A 17708-nucleotide genomic window follows, 5' to 3' on the forward strand; every position below is an offset into this window, starting at 1 on the left:
CCCGGAGGAAACCCATGCACGCGAACATGGGGAGAACATGCAAACTCCACACAGAAATGCCAACTGACCCAGCCAAGGCTCGAACCAGCGACCTTCTTGCTGTGAAGTAATCGTGCTACCCACTACACCACCGTGGCGCCCTGATATTTTCATGTCTTTGGGAATAAATGGTTTAATAGCTGTCATTGCACTAATGATATCTTTACCATGAGATCAGAGTTAGATTTTCCCCACTGCTCATAAGGAATTACAATATGTATAATGGGAGCAGTTAAACTAATTTTCTAATGTACCCAAATGAGTTCGGATACAGTTCTAAAAATGTACCTATGTTAATGTTTCAATGACCTTACATTAATCTGATTGTCACATAGCCATTCAAATAAAATTATTTCCAGAGCAGAGACGAAGGTAATCATAACGTCGGCTCTCCTTCATTAGCACCTGTCGAAATAAATATATTAAAATATATATAATACAGTATAATAAATGGGGCGGCACCGTGGCTTAGTGGTTAGGACTGTCGCCTCACAGCAAGAAGGTCGCTGGTTCGAGTCCCGGCTGGACCAGTTGACATTTATGTGTGGAGTTTGCATGTTCACTCCGTGTTCATGTGGGTTTCCTCTGGGTGCTCCACAGCCCAAAGACATGCGCTATAGGTGAATTAGATTAACTAAATTGACTACTGTGTGTGTATGTGAATGTGGGTGTTTCCCAGTACTGGGTTGTGGCTGGAAGGGAATCCGCTGTGTAAAACATATGCTGGATAAGTTGGCGGTTCATTCCACTGTGGTGACCACTGATAAATAAGTGACTAAGCCTGAGGAAAATTAATGAATGAGCATAATATACATTATGAAATGGTCCTGCTTAACTTTTTCTAGACTGTTAGCAACATAAGACTTCTAGAAAAGATTGATCTGTTATGTCCAAATAAAACTTGATCTGTAGGAAGTGAAGAATTATATATGTGTTTGAGTTTGAAAGTGTGTTTGTGTGTATGTTTGCACACTAAAATGATGTGCCAAAGGGAAGCTGAATTTAGCAACCCAGAAAGAATCTGGCAACATTTGTCACGCAAGTGTTGAAAAAGCACAGACAGATATATCTTAAGCAGGGTTTTTTATTATTAAAATAATTGTTGCACTGTGGTATTTAGTCAAACTATTTGTCATATATATATATAATTCTGGAAAAAAAAAATGTTTTAGTATGTGTTCTGAGTAAAATATCCAATTGTGAAACATTTCAAATATGATTATTATTTTTTAGATTATAAGAAAAGGCCAATCCACTTGTTAAGTGTGACGTCACGCGACGCGGCTTCCAGGTCTAAGTGCTCTGTCAAACTGTATAGGAAGACTCATCAAATAGTAATAATAAACGTTTACAAAGTGCTGTTATACTTTTGAAAATCACAATCGCAATATATGTATATGCATGCCTGATATCCAATGGCCAGAAAGCGAAAAATGTGTATAAATTGTTAAAATTTTGGTATTTGTGATGCAGCGAGTCCAGAGATCGATGATTTTATATAAAATTCACTTTAAAGTGTGATAGGACTAAAAGGTGGCCATAAAAGAATATTTTCTCAATTCAAATGTGTAGCAGTTTGGACCCAGGAACAGTATTCCATACGTCACGACTTAACAAGCGGATAGGAAAATATTTTAACTTTTGAAACATTCATTTTTTTCAGTATGTATGATCAGAAAACATGGGATAAATGTTTTGATGTGTGGACGAGACGACATTTAATGAAAGCACTGCTGATTTTAATGTTGATTATTTTTTAATTTATTCATTAATTGTTTGTTAATAAATGACTCATTTTTAATTTGTATTTATGAATACAAATTTCACATATTTATTTGAAAAAAAAACATAAAATAAAATAAAATTACATTATAATAAAATAACATCAAATTAGAAATTTTTTATTAACATGTTTTTCTTTTCAGAAATGTTTTTTCACATGAAACAAAAAAACAAACAATTAAGAAATTAATAAATGTAATAAAAATAATTGGAAAATAAGCTTGCTTATTTTTTAATTATTCTTGTTTCTAAATTCTATTATTGATTGGATTCCGAGCCTGTCAGTCCTAACTAGGGTGGTTTATTTTTTTTTTTTTGTATTATGATTTGATCCTTTTCGTCTCTGAACTAATCCCAAAATCTGTAAATCCAACATGGTTTAAAAATGTATCATTCCTTTTGGGGGGGAAAGGTAATAGGTTAACAGGTCGTGCAACATACATTTTGGCCAAAGATATTTGAAGTGTTCAGAAACATTAGGTAAGTGAGGGTCTGTTTATTTTTTTGTTTATTATTTTAGGGAGGGTACTTTGTTGGCGTCAACTGCACCAAAGATTTCGGTTTCTTTTTCACATTTTTCATATTTTTCTCATTTTTATTCTCTTTAGTAAGTTTAATTCCTTTTCCCCCCTGTAATTTTTGGTTTGGTTATATTTCTGTGATTGTTTCAATTGCACTGAACATAGATGATACATGCTGTTCCCCATCTAGGGAACTTCAACACTGCGTCTTACCAGAATGCTAGAGGAACACCTCTTTTATACGCATCTTTAAGCACATGTGAAATCAATCTAATGTAATTAAACAGTGACGTCAGACCAGAGAGTATAAAAGCCTGCACTGAGTATTCAGTGTTAACTTCTTTGCTTTCAAGAAGCACACACGTCAAAATATCCTCTTTCTGTAGCCATTCATTACTGATATTGGATACAGAAATAACAAAAAAACTGACAAACTTACCCTCAAGTGAAATATGGCAGAAAAGAGCTTTTAAACGCTGTGTGCCACCATGTACTCGTTTTATTATGACTGGTGACACGCTCTGCGGTTTCTTCTCGTGGGAGGGCAGCATCCTTCGTTTCCGAGGAAACGGACATGCCGCTGCAGCAAAGGTAAAGAGGGTCGGGACAACTGCAGCCCCAGTCAGTTAAGTATGATGTGTTAGTGGAGATGATGTCGCGTGCTGCTGATAGGTTTGATGCCATTGACTGGCAGCAAGTACGTGAACAACAACAGCAGCGTCTTACGAGTTTGCTAGATGAGAGGGAATTACCTAGTAGGATCGATCCTCCACTTAGAGACCTCCCCTTTTGCCCTGAATTACATACTAATGTGACAAAATCATGAAATAATCCATATTCAGTTAGATTAATGACACAGAGAACAGTCATTTATTCAGCAGTTCATGGGCTGGGGGAGAAAGCATGCAAAACATGCCAGTTATTGAAGAGGATTTAGAGCGTGATCTTTTCGCTGAGATTTAAAATCTGCAAAAGTTCCTCCCTTGTCCTCTAGACCAATGAGAGTCACCTCAGGTCTGGTGGAGGGAAAGCATAAATGATGGCTGGTCAGTCTGATGGATGGCTGCACATGATGTCAGTGTTGCAGACATATCAGTCTGACCTATTAAAAGAATGTTTGGATGGTGGGGGAGCGACACCTGAACAGCTTCGAGAAGCTCTTTGGGCGTCAGATTTAGCTCTGAGAGCTACTAAGGAGGTGGCCTCTAATTTGTGGTGCTCCATGGCAATCCTGGTGGCTGCTGAGCGGCACTTCTAGCTGTTGCAAGCAGAGATGTCCAAAACAGATATCGATAGGGCCAATATCGAGCTCAGGGCTATTCCTTTGACAGGATCAAAAAGTGATCTGGCTCCCTCGAAGGTTTTCTCCCCCCACAACCTAAAAATTAGGGGGCTGCTAAAGAACAGCCCCAGCCATCGACCAGCTCCTTATACCGTGCGGTACAAAAAGAGAGTGTCACCTCTCAGGCTCCCCCTCAAAAAAAGAGAGCCTGGAGAGCACACTCTCAGCTTGAGCCTTCCTCGAGATTACCCACAAGTACAATAGTAATTTCAAGCAAGGCAAAGGATAAAAGGAAGTCCAGACGTGTTGGGAGTCAGGGTTCCCAGGGCCGCCTCTGGACATCGAGAGCACCTTTCAGCTCCCTCCCTAAACCATGGGTCTGTTGAGAAAGGGGCAGACCACCTCACCACTTATGGTGGTGTGGGGTTCTATGTCTCCCGGAGTGGGCATTGCTCAGTGTCTGAGGGCTCTCTTCGGAGGGCCCTAGAGCAACCAGAGGCCAGTCTGGAGAGGCTGGTACCCCTAGCACATTTTTTGGCAGCGTGGAAACACCAGCCGAACAAAATACAGTTTTGTGCATGTCCACCTCACTTCAGCTGTGTTACACCCAGTGTAGTGAAGCCAGAACAGGCTCTGGTTATGGAATAGGAAGTACTGGCTCTATTAAAAAAGGCACGATAGATTGTGTTCTCCCACTCGACAGAGAATAAGGGTTTTACAGCCCGTATTTCATAGTTCCCAAAAAGGATTGGAGACTGCGTCTCATAATAGACATGAGAAATCTGAATCGGTCCATCAGGGCCCTCAGGTTCAAGATGTTAACCATTAAAAATGTGGTGTCACAAATTCAGTCCGAGGACTGGTTTGTCACAATAGACCTGAAAGACGCATACTTCCATATATCCATCCTTCCCCAACACAAGAAGTACCTGAGGTTCGCTTTTTGAGGGCAAAGCGTTCCAGTATCGTTTTTTACCATTTGGCCTAGCTCTGACACCACGAACCTTCACCAAAATAGTCGAAGTGGCACTAGCTCCACTTCGTATGCAGGGTATACATATCCTAAACTACATAGACGATTGGCTAATTCTAGCTCAGAATTATGATATGGCATTTAGACATTGAGATGTCGTTCTCACCCATATCAGAAGGTTGGGGTTTTGGTTGAACACTGCAAAAAGTGTGCTTGTTCCAGCCAGGACGACCATTTTAGGTGTGCTATGGGACTCCATGACGATGTGAGCACGTCTGTCCCTGCCACGAATCGCTTCGATTCAATCAGCCGTAGAGACAAACTAGGCCAGTTCATCACTGTGAAACACTTTCAGAGAGCAGCGGCCAGCATGATTCTGTTTGGTGTGTGTACATGACACCCCTGCAGTGGTGGCTCAAATCCAGGGGGTTTTCCCTCAAGGGGAATCATTTCCGGATGATCGGAATGGATTTCGGGCCTTAAGTATGTAGAAAACACCCTGGTTCCTATCTCAGGGCCCAGTGTTGAGGGCTGTGGGTCATCGTGTCATGCTTATGACAGATGCTTTTCTCACAGGCTGGGGAGCAACCCTAAGGGGACTTCCCGCAGCGGGACAATGGGGAGAACATCATCGATCTTGGAACATAAACTGCCAGGAGATGATGGCTGTGTTTTTTGGCTTTAAAACACTTTCTCCCAGATTTAAGGGGCCATCATGTTCTAGTCTGGATGGGCAACACATCGGTGGTCGCTTACGTCAACCATCAGGGGGGTCTGAGGTCTCACTGCTATGCAGGCTGGCACATCTGAGCCTCCTGTGGGCCCAGAACAAAATTCTGTCTATCAGAGCAATGTAGGTCCCGGGCCATCTGAATATGGGAGCAGATCTCCTGTTGAGGCAGGGGCTGAGATCCGGGGGAATGGAGACTTCACCCCAGGGTGGTGGAGATCATTTGGGGCAGATTCAGGCTAGCACAGGTAGACCTGTTTGCTTCGCAAGAGACCACGCATTGCATACTGTGGTTTTCTCTCTGGGAACATAGCCAGCCGCTGGGACTGGATGCCATGGTGCAGATGTGGCAGAGGCTACGTCTGTACGCTTTTCCCCGGTTGCTCTGCTCCCAGGAATCCTGGAGAGGGTCCATCAAGACGAAGTCCAGTTACTACTGGTACTACTAATTTGGTTTTCAGACCTCACAGCCCTGCTGGCGAGTCTCCTGTGGGAGATCCCCATCAGGAGGGACCTTCTGTCTAAGGCAGGAGGGACGATACTTCATCCTCGCCCCCACCTGTGGAAACTATGTGTGTCCTCTAAGGGGGCCCACCTCATAGAGTATGGACTGTCAACCGAGGCTGCTCAGACCATACTAAGCTCCAGGGCTCCCTCCACAAGTAAGCTTTATGCCCTCAAATGGGCTCTCTTTTCAGCTAGGTGCAGAGAACACCAGCTGAACCCAGTCAGCTGTCAGGTGGCCTCAGTGCTGGAATTTCTCCAAAACTGCCTGTCTGCTGGGTTAGCTGCATCCACTATGAGAGTGTACGTGGCAGCCATAGCGGCCTACCGTTCTCCCCAAGACAATGAATCACTAGGGCAGGATCCGCTAATTCGTCGCTTCCTCCGTGGAGCCATAAGGCTAAGGCCTGTTAGCACAAGCAGGGTACCGACATGGGACTTAACATTGGTGCTCGTGGGCATCTTAATTCCCCCATTTGAGCCACTACAGGAGGCATCAGATAAATTCCTGACACTAAAAACTGTTTTTTTGTTAGCTATTTCTTATCTTAAAAAAAGGGTTGGTGACCTCCCAGGCTCTGTCGGTTGCACCTTCATTTCTGGAGTTTTCTCCAGGCATGTCTAAAGCCTTTCTTTACCCCAGAGCGGGCTATGTGCCGAAGGTTTCCACTCACGTGGCAAGACCTGCTGTGCAGCAAGCCTTTGCTCCGCCCGCTTTTCAGTCGTTAGACCAGGAGAAACAGAATCTGCTCTGCCCAGTTGAGGCTCTAGATACATACGTCAACAGAGTTGCCCATTGGAGAAAAAGTGAGCAGTCTGCATTGGACAATCAAAGAGGGGCAATAAGCTGAACATAAGTAATTGGATAGTTGAGACTATCTCAATTGCTTATCAGGCTGTTGGACGTCCCGCACCTAAATTTGTTAGGGCCCACTCCACTAGAGCTGAATTGGCCTCCAAAGCTTCTATTTCGAGCTCTGCCCTTTTCTAACATTTGTTTAGTGTCAGGATGGTCGATGCCACATACATTTGTGTGTCACTATCAACTTGATTTAGACCCCTCCCCAGGGTCCTCTGTTCTCACTGCATAGTATGCGTTCACAGTCAGCAGTGAGTCTGGCCTAGTGGATATTGCGTTCCCCTAGCGTTCTGGTTATATGCAGTGTTGAAGATGGGGAATGTCTCTGGTTACGTATATAACCATAGTTCCCCGAGAGGGAACGAGACACTGCGTCTTCCACCATACTCTCTTCTGCCTGTTGCTTCTTTCAAGCAAATTTGAAGTTAACACTGAATGCAGGCTTTTATATTCTCTGGTCTGACGTCACCGCTTAATTACATTAGATTGATTTCACATGTGCTTCAAGACGCGTATAAAAGAGATGTTCCCCTAGCATTCTGGTTAGACGCAGTGTCTCTAGTTCCCTCTCGAGGAACTATGGTATAATACGTAACCTGAGACGTTTTTGTTGGCCTAATCACATTCCCTTGTAGAGGAATAAACAAATTGGATGATAAGATTGTTTGTCCTTGTTTATTTCCATCCATTTTCTACGGTCATAATTTAATTTTCGAAATGTTACATTCTCTCCCTAGACACCTTATTAAAACATAACACCTACTACTACTAATAATAAAAATTATTATTATTATTATTGTTGTTGTTGTTGTTGTTGTTGTTGTTGTTGTTGTTGTTGTTGTTGTTGTTGTTGTTGTTGTTGTTGTTGTTGTTATTATTATTATTATTATTATTATTATTATTATTATTGGGCAACACAGTGGCATAGTGGGTAGCGCTTTCACCTCACAGCAAGAACGCCGCTGGTTTAAGCCCCGGCTGGGTCCGTTAGCATTTCTGTGTGGAGTTTGCATATTCTCCCTGTGTTTGCGTGGGTTTCCTCCACAGTCCAAAGACATGCGCTATAGGTGAATTGAATAAGATAAATTGGCCATAGTGTATGTGCGGGTGTGAATACAAGAGTGTGTGGGTGTTTCCCAGTGCTGGGTTGTGGCTGGAAGGGCATCCACTGCGTAAAATATATGCTGGATAAGTTGGCGGTTTATTCCGCTGTGGCAACCCCTGATTAATAAAGGGACTAAGCTGAAAAGAAAGCGAATGAATTATTATTATTATTATTATTATTATTATTATTATTATTATTATTATTATTATTATTATTATTATTGTTGTTGTTGTTGTTGTTGTTGTTATTATTATTATTCCATTGTCACTTTTATATAGAAGAAAAAATAAGAAGTGGTGGACTGTCATGGCCCCCCTGAAGGGGACCCCTGATCTGAACAGGAAGGTTGTACTTATGTTTCTTTTGGCAGAAGACATCAATTAGCATGTAACCAAGCAACCTTTTAGTCACTGTGTTATATTCAATGGTTTGTGTATTAGCCTTCAGTGTTGCTTCAGTGTTGTTGGTTTTGTAATTTACAGGTTAAAAAAATATGTAAAATATTATGATTTTAATTAACATGTAACAATGATAATAGAATAATGCATGCATAAAAAAGGCACTTCTGGGACTTTTCTAATGTAATAAGAGTTCAAAATAACAAAACATGATACAACTGGATCTTCTACGGCTTCTATCATCTATTTAAGCTAAAATATTATATTAATAGTTATTAAAATTAATAATAATAAGATTAATAAGGAATTTTTAACCCTCCTGAATTATAAGCCCCTCCACCCCTCTATATTTTCCCCCAATTTCTGTTTAACGGGGAGAAGATTTTTTTCATCACATTTCTAAACATAATAGTTTTAATAACTCATTTCTAATAACTGATTTATTTTATCTTTGCCATGATGACAGTAAATAATATTTCACTAGATATTTTCAAGACACTTCTATAAAACTTAAAGTGATATTTAAAGGCTTAACTAGGGTAATTAGGCAAGTTAGAGTAATTAAGCAAGTCATTGTATAACGATGGTTTATTCTGTAGACCTAAAGATATCTGTAGATCTAAAAATATATTGCTTTAAGGGGGCTTATAATATTGACCTTAAAATTGTTGAAAAAGAAAAATTAGAACTGCTATTATTATATCCGAAACAAAACAAATAAGGCTTCCTCCAGAAAGAAAAAATATTATAGGAAATACTGTGAAAAAATCCTTGCTCTGTTAAACATCATTTGAGAAATATTTGACAAAGAAAAAGAAAAAAAAAACTCACAGGAGGGCTAATAATTCTGACTTCAACTGTAAGTGCTTGTGACATGTCTTAAATTGATATAAGCCATCAGCCTTTAGACAATTTTCAGATGCAAACTAATAAATATGTAAAAAGTGATAGAATAGGTGCAAACAAAAGACATGTGTCAACTGAAATTATGACACTCAATGATGGAGTGACATCCAATTATTTTTCTTGATTGAGCATTGGCCTTATCAGAACAACCACAAAGCCCTGGCCTCTATATTCATTAACAGGCAAAATTCAGAGTATATAAAATACACTTAACCATTGATGTTTACTTGAGGTTATACTGTATATAACATAATCTGTACTATATAAACAGTTGAAATAAAATGTATTAGCCCTCCTGTGAAATATTTTTAAGTATTTAAGTGCTGTTTAACAGAGAGATTTTTTTCAACACATTTTGAAACATAATATTTGCCTTTGCCATGATGACAGAACATGCTATTTTACTAGTTATTTAACAAAATACTGGCATTCAGCTTTAATTGTCATTAAAAGTCTTAACTACACTGAGATATCATAAAGAAGGCTATGTCTATTTTAGCAGATGAGAACCACGCACTTTATTCAAAGTTTTACATCCTGCCATTAGGCAGAAGGTACACTTATTCTAGATGGGCAAGGTTCCACAGATATTTGCATTCATTTGTTCCAACTGCAGTTGGGTTACTTAACAAGCTTTAAGTTGAATGTTTTTTTTTATTATTGTTTTATTTTTTTTTACTATGATTAATTTTATTGTTTACTGTTATTTCTATGTTGTTGAGTGTGACCTGCTGCTGTTAACTGTCTGAGACAACTGCCTGTTAATTGCCCTTTGGAGACAATTCCAATTCCAATCCAAAGTAAAAAAAAAAATCTGTTAATTAACAGTTTTCATATTTTGTTATTCACAAGTGTTTTCTGTTTATTTACAGTTGTGAATTGCATTATGGGATCTCTGTTGACTTTTAATGTTGAAAATTCAACTCTGCACTTAAACAAGTGACTTTTATTGGCATTTCAGTAGTTTGAAGTATATTGTATAAGAAATAATGGTAACACTTAATAATGATTACACACTAGGAATTATTTATTAAGCATTAGCAAATACTTAATTCATTATTTGTTAAGTAGTAACTCTATGTTCAAATACATTAATAAGCAGTTTATGAATACAGCTACAAATGCTGTGTTCTTGACTTATAAGCACATTTGTAATGTGCTTAATAATTGTATTTTCATACTTTATTACTTATTAATTGTTTATTACTAAACTCAGTATTGCATTATTTTAAACAATTTGCATATAAGAGTAGTTGGTGGCTTTTAGAAACATTCAGAATAAGTTAGTAAATGATTAATAAACTATTCAAATCAACATTTATATATTTTATTATTCAGACACATAGTAATGGTTACTATGTATGTTAATAAATGCTTTATTAACTCAACTTCATCGCGTTTTGTGACTTAATCTAAAGTGAGGGCTATTAATGCTTTGTAAATCTCTTGTAAATGACAATTAAAGGCTCAGTATCTAATGAACAATACATCTTTGCAATCATATCTAAAAAACTAAATTACTGTAAACTTTAAACATTGCAGAGTAACAGGAGTGTCAAAATACAATTAGAAATAAATACAATTAAATAAAATTGAATAAAACAACAACAATATAATAATTTAACAATATGTTATAAGTAATTTTATTTTACGTAAGACTGCAAAGATTTATTTTTCATTTGATAGTTTCATTTGTGGATCTTCAAATGAATAGAAATGAATAAAATCGTTTAATTTATTTTTTCTATTTAGTATATAATTGAGCATTCAGTTGTCATTTATAAGGGATTTATAAAGCACTTTAGATTAGGTCACAAAAGTGAATAAAGTTGATTTAATAAAGCATTTAACATACACATTACAAATTAATATATGTCTGAATAATAAGATATATAAATGATTATTTGAATAGTTCCTTAATCATTTACCTAAACATTCTGATCGATCTTTAAATAGCACCAACTATTCTTAAATGACTAGTTTGTAAGAAATGCAATATTTCGTTAAGTAATGAAAAAATAATCATTTACAAAGTATAAAAACACAATTAATAAGCATATAATACATGTGCTTGCAGGTTAAGACAAGAGCATTTGGAGCTGTGTTTATGAACGTCTATTAATGTAGAACTAATGCTTAACAAATAATGAACTAACTATTTGTTTATGCTTAATAAATGATTCCTAGTGTGTAGTTATTATAATGTGTTACCAAAATAATATATATATAGAAAAATAAGACAAATAACAGAAAATCTACTAGCAGCTTATTACAAGGTTTTTGTACTGTTATGTACAACAGAAAACCAGACCATATGTCACTTTAAACTATATTAGAAATGCTTATAAATGTCACTTTTTCAAACTTTTAAAGGTTAAAAGTTGTTGGAAGAAAGTTCAAGGTTTTCATAATGCATTTCAAAAGCATAAATAAATGCACAAATTAATAAAATAAATAAATAAAATACATGAATCTCAAAACTGCTAATTAAACGATGTTTTGACAGTGTAGGTTATTTGGATTATTAGGCAAGTCATTGGACAACAGTGGTCTGTTCTGTAGCCAATCCAAAAAATGAACAATTTTAATTAAGTGCACTATTATTGATCTTAATTTTTTAAAACGAATTTAAAACTGTGTCTCTGTTAAACATCATGCACTTGAGAAATGTTTGAAAAATAATATAATACATTCAGAGGAAGTCTAATACATTTGCCTTTTGCCTACATTTATCAACATTTAAACACCCATTCACCATTCAGCTGCCGTTTTTCCATATCAGGACATAAAATATCTGATCTTTGGTAGGTCTTAAAATTTGGTTAATAAAAACTTTTACATTTGAACACTTTTTGCTCTGTTTTTTATTTACCACAGTAGAATAATATTTCACAAAACAGGCTGAAAAGGTCAATCTTTTGCCCTTCATCTGGACCACCTACTTTAGTAGGCTTTCAGTTACTTTAAAGCACTTCTTCAAAAGTAGTTTTTGCTGCCAAGCAAATAAGGTTGTCTTTTGAAGGAAAAAGAATTTAGGAATAATTGAATGATTTTACCACAAGGTGCTTGATTAACTCTGACTCTTCTCTAATTTTGATCATTTTGATGTAATTTAAGTTTTTTCATACTGTACTCCAGAATAGATCCTTGTATGTGACTCTTTTATTCCTGTCAAAACTTAACTTTAAATAGGATTAAGCAGATCAACCTTGAAATTTCTGCACCCCCCCCCCCCCCCCCCCAAAAAAAAAAAAATTACTATGACATTGTAATATTTAATTACAGCAAATTCTTTATTCAACTGGTACTAAATAGTGGAAAACACTGATCAGTAGGCCCACATGGAATCTGTGCATGCAGATTTCTGTAGATTTTTAGCCCATTATAGCTAGTCTATATATTTCATTATGTAAATGTGTGTAAATTTATATATATATATATATATATTTTTTTTTTTTTTATTTCAGTAATATTATTGACTAAAATGAACCTTCATATGATTTATTTACAATACAAATTGTAAAGTAATATTTTCTGTCTTTTAGTAGCAGTGGTGTAAAGTTGAAAGAGTAGTTTTCTCATGAATTGTAATTTACTAAGTAGTTTTAAAATTGTGTACTTTTACTTTCCCCTGAGTACCGTTTTAGTGCTGTATCGCTACTTTTACTCCACTTTTTTCCTTCAACCTGCAGTCACTACTTTATTATTTCCTGTCTATGAGGATTAGAAAAATCAGTCCTGTGATTCTCATCCAATCAAGTCGCACATAGAAGGTAAATCGCATCATAATGAACTACCTCAACACATGGGCGATTTATAATTGCAGCAAACTGTTTGGAAGCATTAAAAGATGTCCAAAATCTTTACACGCAATGACCCAGAGACTGTTTAAATGCATGTCACTGATGAGATGATGACAGATGTTTACTGTTTGATGACCGAAATGGTCTTAAACACCCAGCAGGCACAAGACATCAACATGATGTCAGATTGACTTTACCAAGGTTATGGGGATGTTGCATTTTGTTTGAAAATGAAAATCAGGTTGACATCAGAACCCAACGTCAGACCGACGTCAAGGTCCAACCTAAAAATCAACCACATATCAACGTCCTATGATGTTACAGCTTGATGTTGTGTGGACGTTACCACTATGACGTCTTTCAGATGTTGTATTTTGGTTGCCACACCTGACGAATAAATGTCAGTATTTGGCATCAATATGATGTTGGTTTAAGATGTTGGCTTGATGTTGAACTTTGGTCCGTTTCTAACACAACCTAAAATCAACCAAATATCAACGTCATTTGACGTCATTATTAAACATAAAAAAAAAAACGTTGTCCTTAGACATTGAATTTGGTCACCTGATATTACGACCTAAATCTAACCTAATATTACTACTAATATTAATATTGGGCAATAACTAAACAACTCTCAGCTCAGCTCAACTCAGCTCTAAACAACTCAGCTCTATACAGCGTAATACTCACTACTCTTGAGTACTTTTGAAAGGTCTACTTTATTACTTTATATACTTTATAATATTTACAACAGATACTTTTACTCTACCTGCACTACATTTTAGGCAAGTAATGGTACTTTTACTTAAGTATGATTTTTCAGTATACCTTTTTCACGACTGTTTAGTAGATATATTATATGAGAGACTTGTTTTGTTCACCAAATAAGTAGAATCTAAATTGATTTGCATTGTAAGCATTAAATAAAAGTTAAAAAGATATTATTTTTATTTCATATTTTAAGTTTTTAGTTACGATACTCCCAAAATCATTCCACTTAAATCCACAGATTTTTTTTTTTACAAAATTCTCAGCAGAAATAGCAAAAATGTCTGCAGATTCTGTCTGCCCCTAATGATCATCTGTAAACTCACTACCAATATTAAAAGTGTCTGTATGTTAAAAGTTTTTTAAAGACAACTATGAAGCTGTTGTGATGGCTGTTCAATTGTTCTGAACTGTGTTTTTGTTCAGTTTTTTATTCAGTTTATTCAGTTATTCTTTGTCCATGTTTGCTGTTTTCATTTTATTGTGATATTATGAAGCACTTCAGGCATTCTGGAGTTGTAGTAAAATGTGCTAACATTATATAAATAAACAAAAAAACCTAATGATTAGCAGAGAATTATGTGCACCCAGTTATGCTGAACTTGCAAATTAGTATTTGCTTTAATTAAACTCCACTGATGTAATTAATTAAATTCACAAACAGAATTTTTAGAAAATATCAGTTTAGGGATCAATATGAAGCGAATAATAGCAAACAGTATATATGCTGTGTCTAATCAACACCACAAGTCAGCATGACTAGAATTTGGCTCTGCATAAAGGACAAGAAAAAAGTCATTAATCATCTACACTGTTCACCCTTTCACTGAGGTTTGTAGGGAAAATGATACATCATTGCTTATTTCTTATAAAACAATGGCCAACAAATGTTAGAGTTTTCTAAGCTTTCTCCACAAAAGGAAGACAAAAAGCTTCTGGGATAGCGATGAACACAAAACAGGAAGCATGTTCTTTAAACTGTGTTTATATAGAATGAGGCTTTTCATACACTTTCATTACTATTTCATAAAGGACAGTTTCTATTATGTATAAGCAGGACCTAAAATGTTATTCCAGTCTGACAGTGTTTTATGATTATGCTTGCAAATACAGTAAGAAAAGCCCTTCATTGCCAGGACTCTGAGAAATATATTAGAAGTATTAATATTTATTAAAAATTAAGCATCTTGTTTTTTTCAGTTATATTTTGATGCACAATATTATTAGAGAAAAACTATTACACTTTTTACAGCCTTTTCAATAGAAAACAGACTAATTTAAAAAATGTTATGTGTTTTTGCACTGTTTTTGTTTGATATAATTGGCAGTTATTTGCATTCCATTTTGCCTTGTGACAAATAAATGCAAAGGGAATCTGGGAGACAGAGATAAAACATCATAAAAATTCTTTACATCTGACTTTCAAATATTTCGTGGCATGACTCATTCAGCAACGTTATGAATAATAAGGTTAACTTTATCTGTGAATGAGCAGATTATAGTCTTTAAAACTGGAATTTGCACTGCAGCCGCTTAAGGAAGTTAGCGTTGCCTGCAAATAAATCAAACTCATTTTGCATCTTCCACATCTGGTTTCTGAGATCATAAAGCATTTGCAGACTTAGGTCCAAAAATCTGTTTTATTTAAATTTTTTAATAACTAAGCAGTATAGTAAACACATCTTGACTGAGCAATTTATGACTCACAAATAATTAAATAAAAAATCTCACAAAATATACATTAAATACACATTTGCAATGAATGCATACAATTTACATAAAGCCAACTAGCAATATTTCAGCACATAGAACCTTTACATTGCATTCATTCATATGTATCCATCGATCCCAGTTGTAAAAGCAACAAAAAACAATTTGACTTCTAGTTGATCATCTGGAAAAGTGACAGAAGGTAGATTTTTCCGATGAATCATCTGTTGAACTGCATCCCAATTATCACAAATACTGCAGAAGACCTATTGGAACCTGCATAGACCTAAGATTCTCACAGAAACCAGTCAAGTTTGGAAGGAAAAATCATGTTTTAGGGGTATTATATATTCAGTACAGGGGCATGTGAAAGATCAGCAGAGTGGATGGCAACATCAACAGCCTGAGGTATCAAAACATTTGTGCTGCCCATTACATCACAAACCACAGGATCAGCAGGACAGCGCACCTTCTCATACTTCAGCCTCCGCATCAAAGTTCCTGAAAGCAAAGAAGGTCAAGGTGCTCCAGGATTGGCCAGCCCAGTCACCAGAGATAAACATTATTGAGCATGTCTGGGGTAAGATGGAGCAGGCACTGAAGATAAATCCAAATGATCTTGATTATAATCTTGCTTATTCCCAACTCTGCGAGTCCTGCAAGAACACTTTCTTTGCCATTCCAGATGACTTTATTAATAAGGTATTCGAGTCATTGCAGAGATGTATGGATGCAGTCCTCCAAGCTCATGGGAAATCATACATGATATTAAATCTTTTTCCACTGCACCATGACTTTATATTCTGTACTGTACATTATTTCTGTTAAGTGACAAGACTTTTGTCTAAGCAAAGTCAGTCCTTACTGTCCTAATTAAATAATTAAAAATCAAAGCATGATCATATTTTATTTTGGTAAAATAAGCATAATCTAGAGACCTTTGCCTTTCACATAAGCCACTTCTGATGCCAAATGATTAACTAGAAGTCAATCAATTATTTGTTGTTCCTAAAACTTGTATATTTATAGAACGCTAAAGCACAACTGCGGTTTCATCATTTGCTGGATTTGGACAACCTTGATTAAAGTGTAACCTCTTGAAATAAAAATGAACTGCTTAATCAAATTCAGTTTAAAGTCCTGAAGTAAACAAATCTTTCCTATTCAAGTAGTGTCTAATCAAAATCATTATATCCCAGCTTGATTAAATTTTGGCAATTGATGTTTTTAATTAAAAGATCTTGATTAGCATTTCATTGTCTTTTAATGGTCAGCATTCATGTCTAAATTGCCTTTAATTCATTATGTAGATGCAGATACATGCTAAACTTGTAGAAAAGAGGTGGACAGTATCTTCAAGTACGTTTATTGAAAGATTTGCACTCTTTTTTTTCTCAAGAAATTGTAGTTTGCTTCACTGCATTCCAAAACAATATATTGCATTTTATTTTTACATAAGATATTTTAAGAGTGTGCATGTGTTCATTGCCTTTGTTTACTAAAGCTATCAAATGGATTTTATTTAGCAAGGCTCGACTGAAAACTGAAGTATGCTTCAGGCTTAAGCAAAACACTGCAAAATAATGAATGTAAGTAGCAGCTTCTGTAGCAAAGTGCTAGAAACCCTTATTTTGTGGATTATCCTCATCCTATTAGTGGTTTTTTTCGCATGTGTCCTCAAAGATACAAATAACCAATTCGGTTGAACTTTTCTTGATCTATTTTAAGAACACCGTTTAGGTCAATCCATATGTTTAATTTACTCTTGGAGTGAAATCCCAATAAAGCAGATGGAGAATGGTTAGTGTGCCTCTTTAATCAATCTTTCCGAATTGCATTTAGATCCGGCTTCTGTGGAACAGACATAATCGATTCAAGTGGAGGTAAGTTTGATGTTTTGTTCCACTTCATGGATTACTGTGTTCTGAAGTATGATTATGGTATAATCTGACTTTGCAAGGTGTAAAAAGTAGAAATAAAATGAAGGATGCATGGGCACCAATCAAATATCAAATCAAACTGTTTATTCATTCATCCATAGCAGAACGAACCGCCAACTATTCCAGCATATGTTTTACGCAGCGGATGCCCTTCCAGCCGCAACCCAGTATTGGGAAATCAAACTGTTAAATACATATTATTATTATTATTATCATTATTATTATTATTATTATTATTATTATTATTATTCTTATTATTATTATTATTATTATTATTATTATTCTTATTATTATTGTTGTTGTTGTTGTTGTTGTTAAGTTTCTTATTTCAGCTCTTAAACATCTATCAATTTCACATCCTTTACATTTTTCTGCAGATTTGATTTGA

The sequence above is a fragment of the Danio aesculapii genome, chromosome 20 (assembly GCF_903798145.1).
Source record: "Danio aesculapii chromosome 20, fDanAes4.1, whole genome shotgun sequence".
Taxonomy (NCBI): domain Eukaryota; kingdom Metazoa; phylum Chordata; class Actinopteri; order Cypriniformes; family Danionidae; genus Danio; species Danio aesculapii.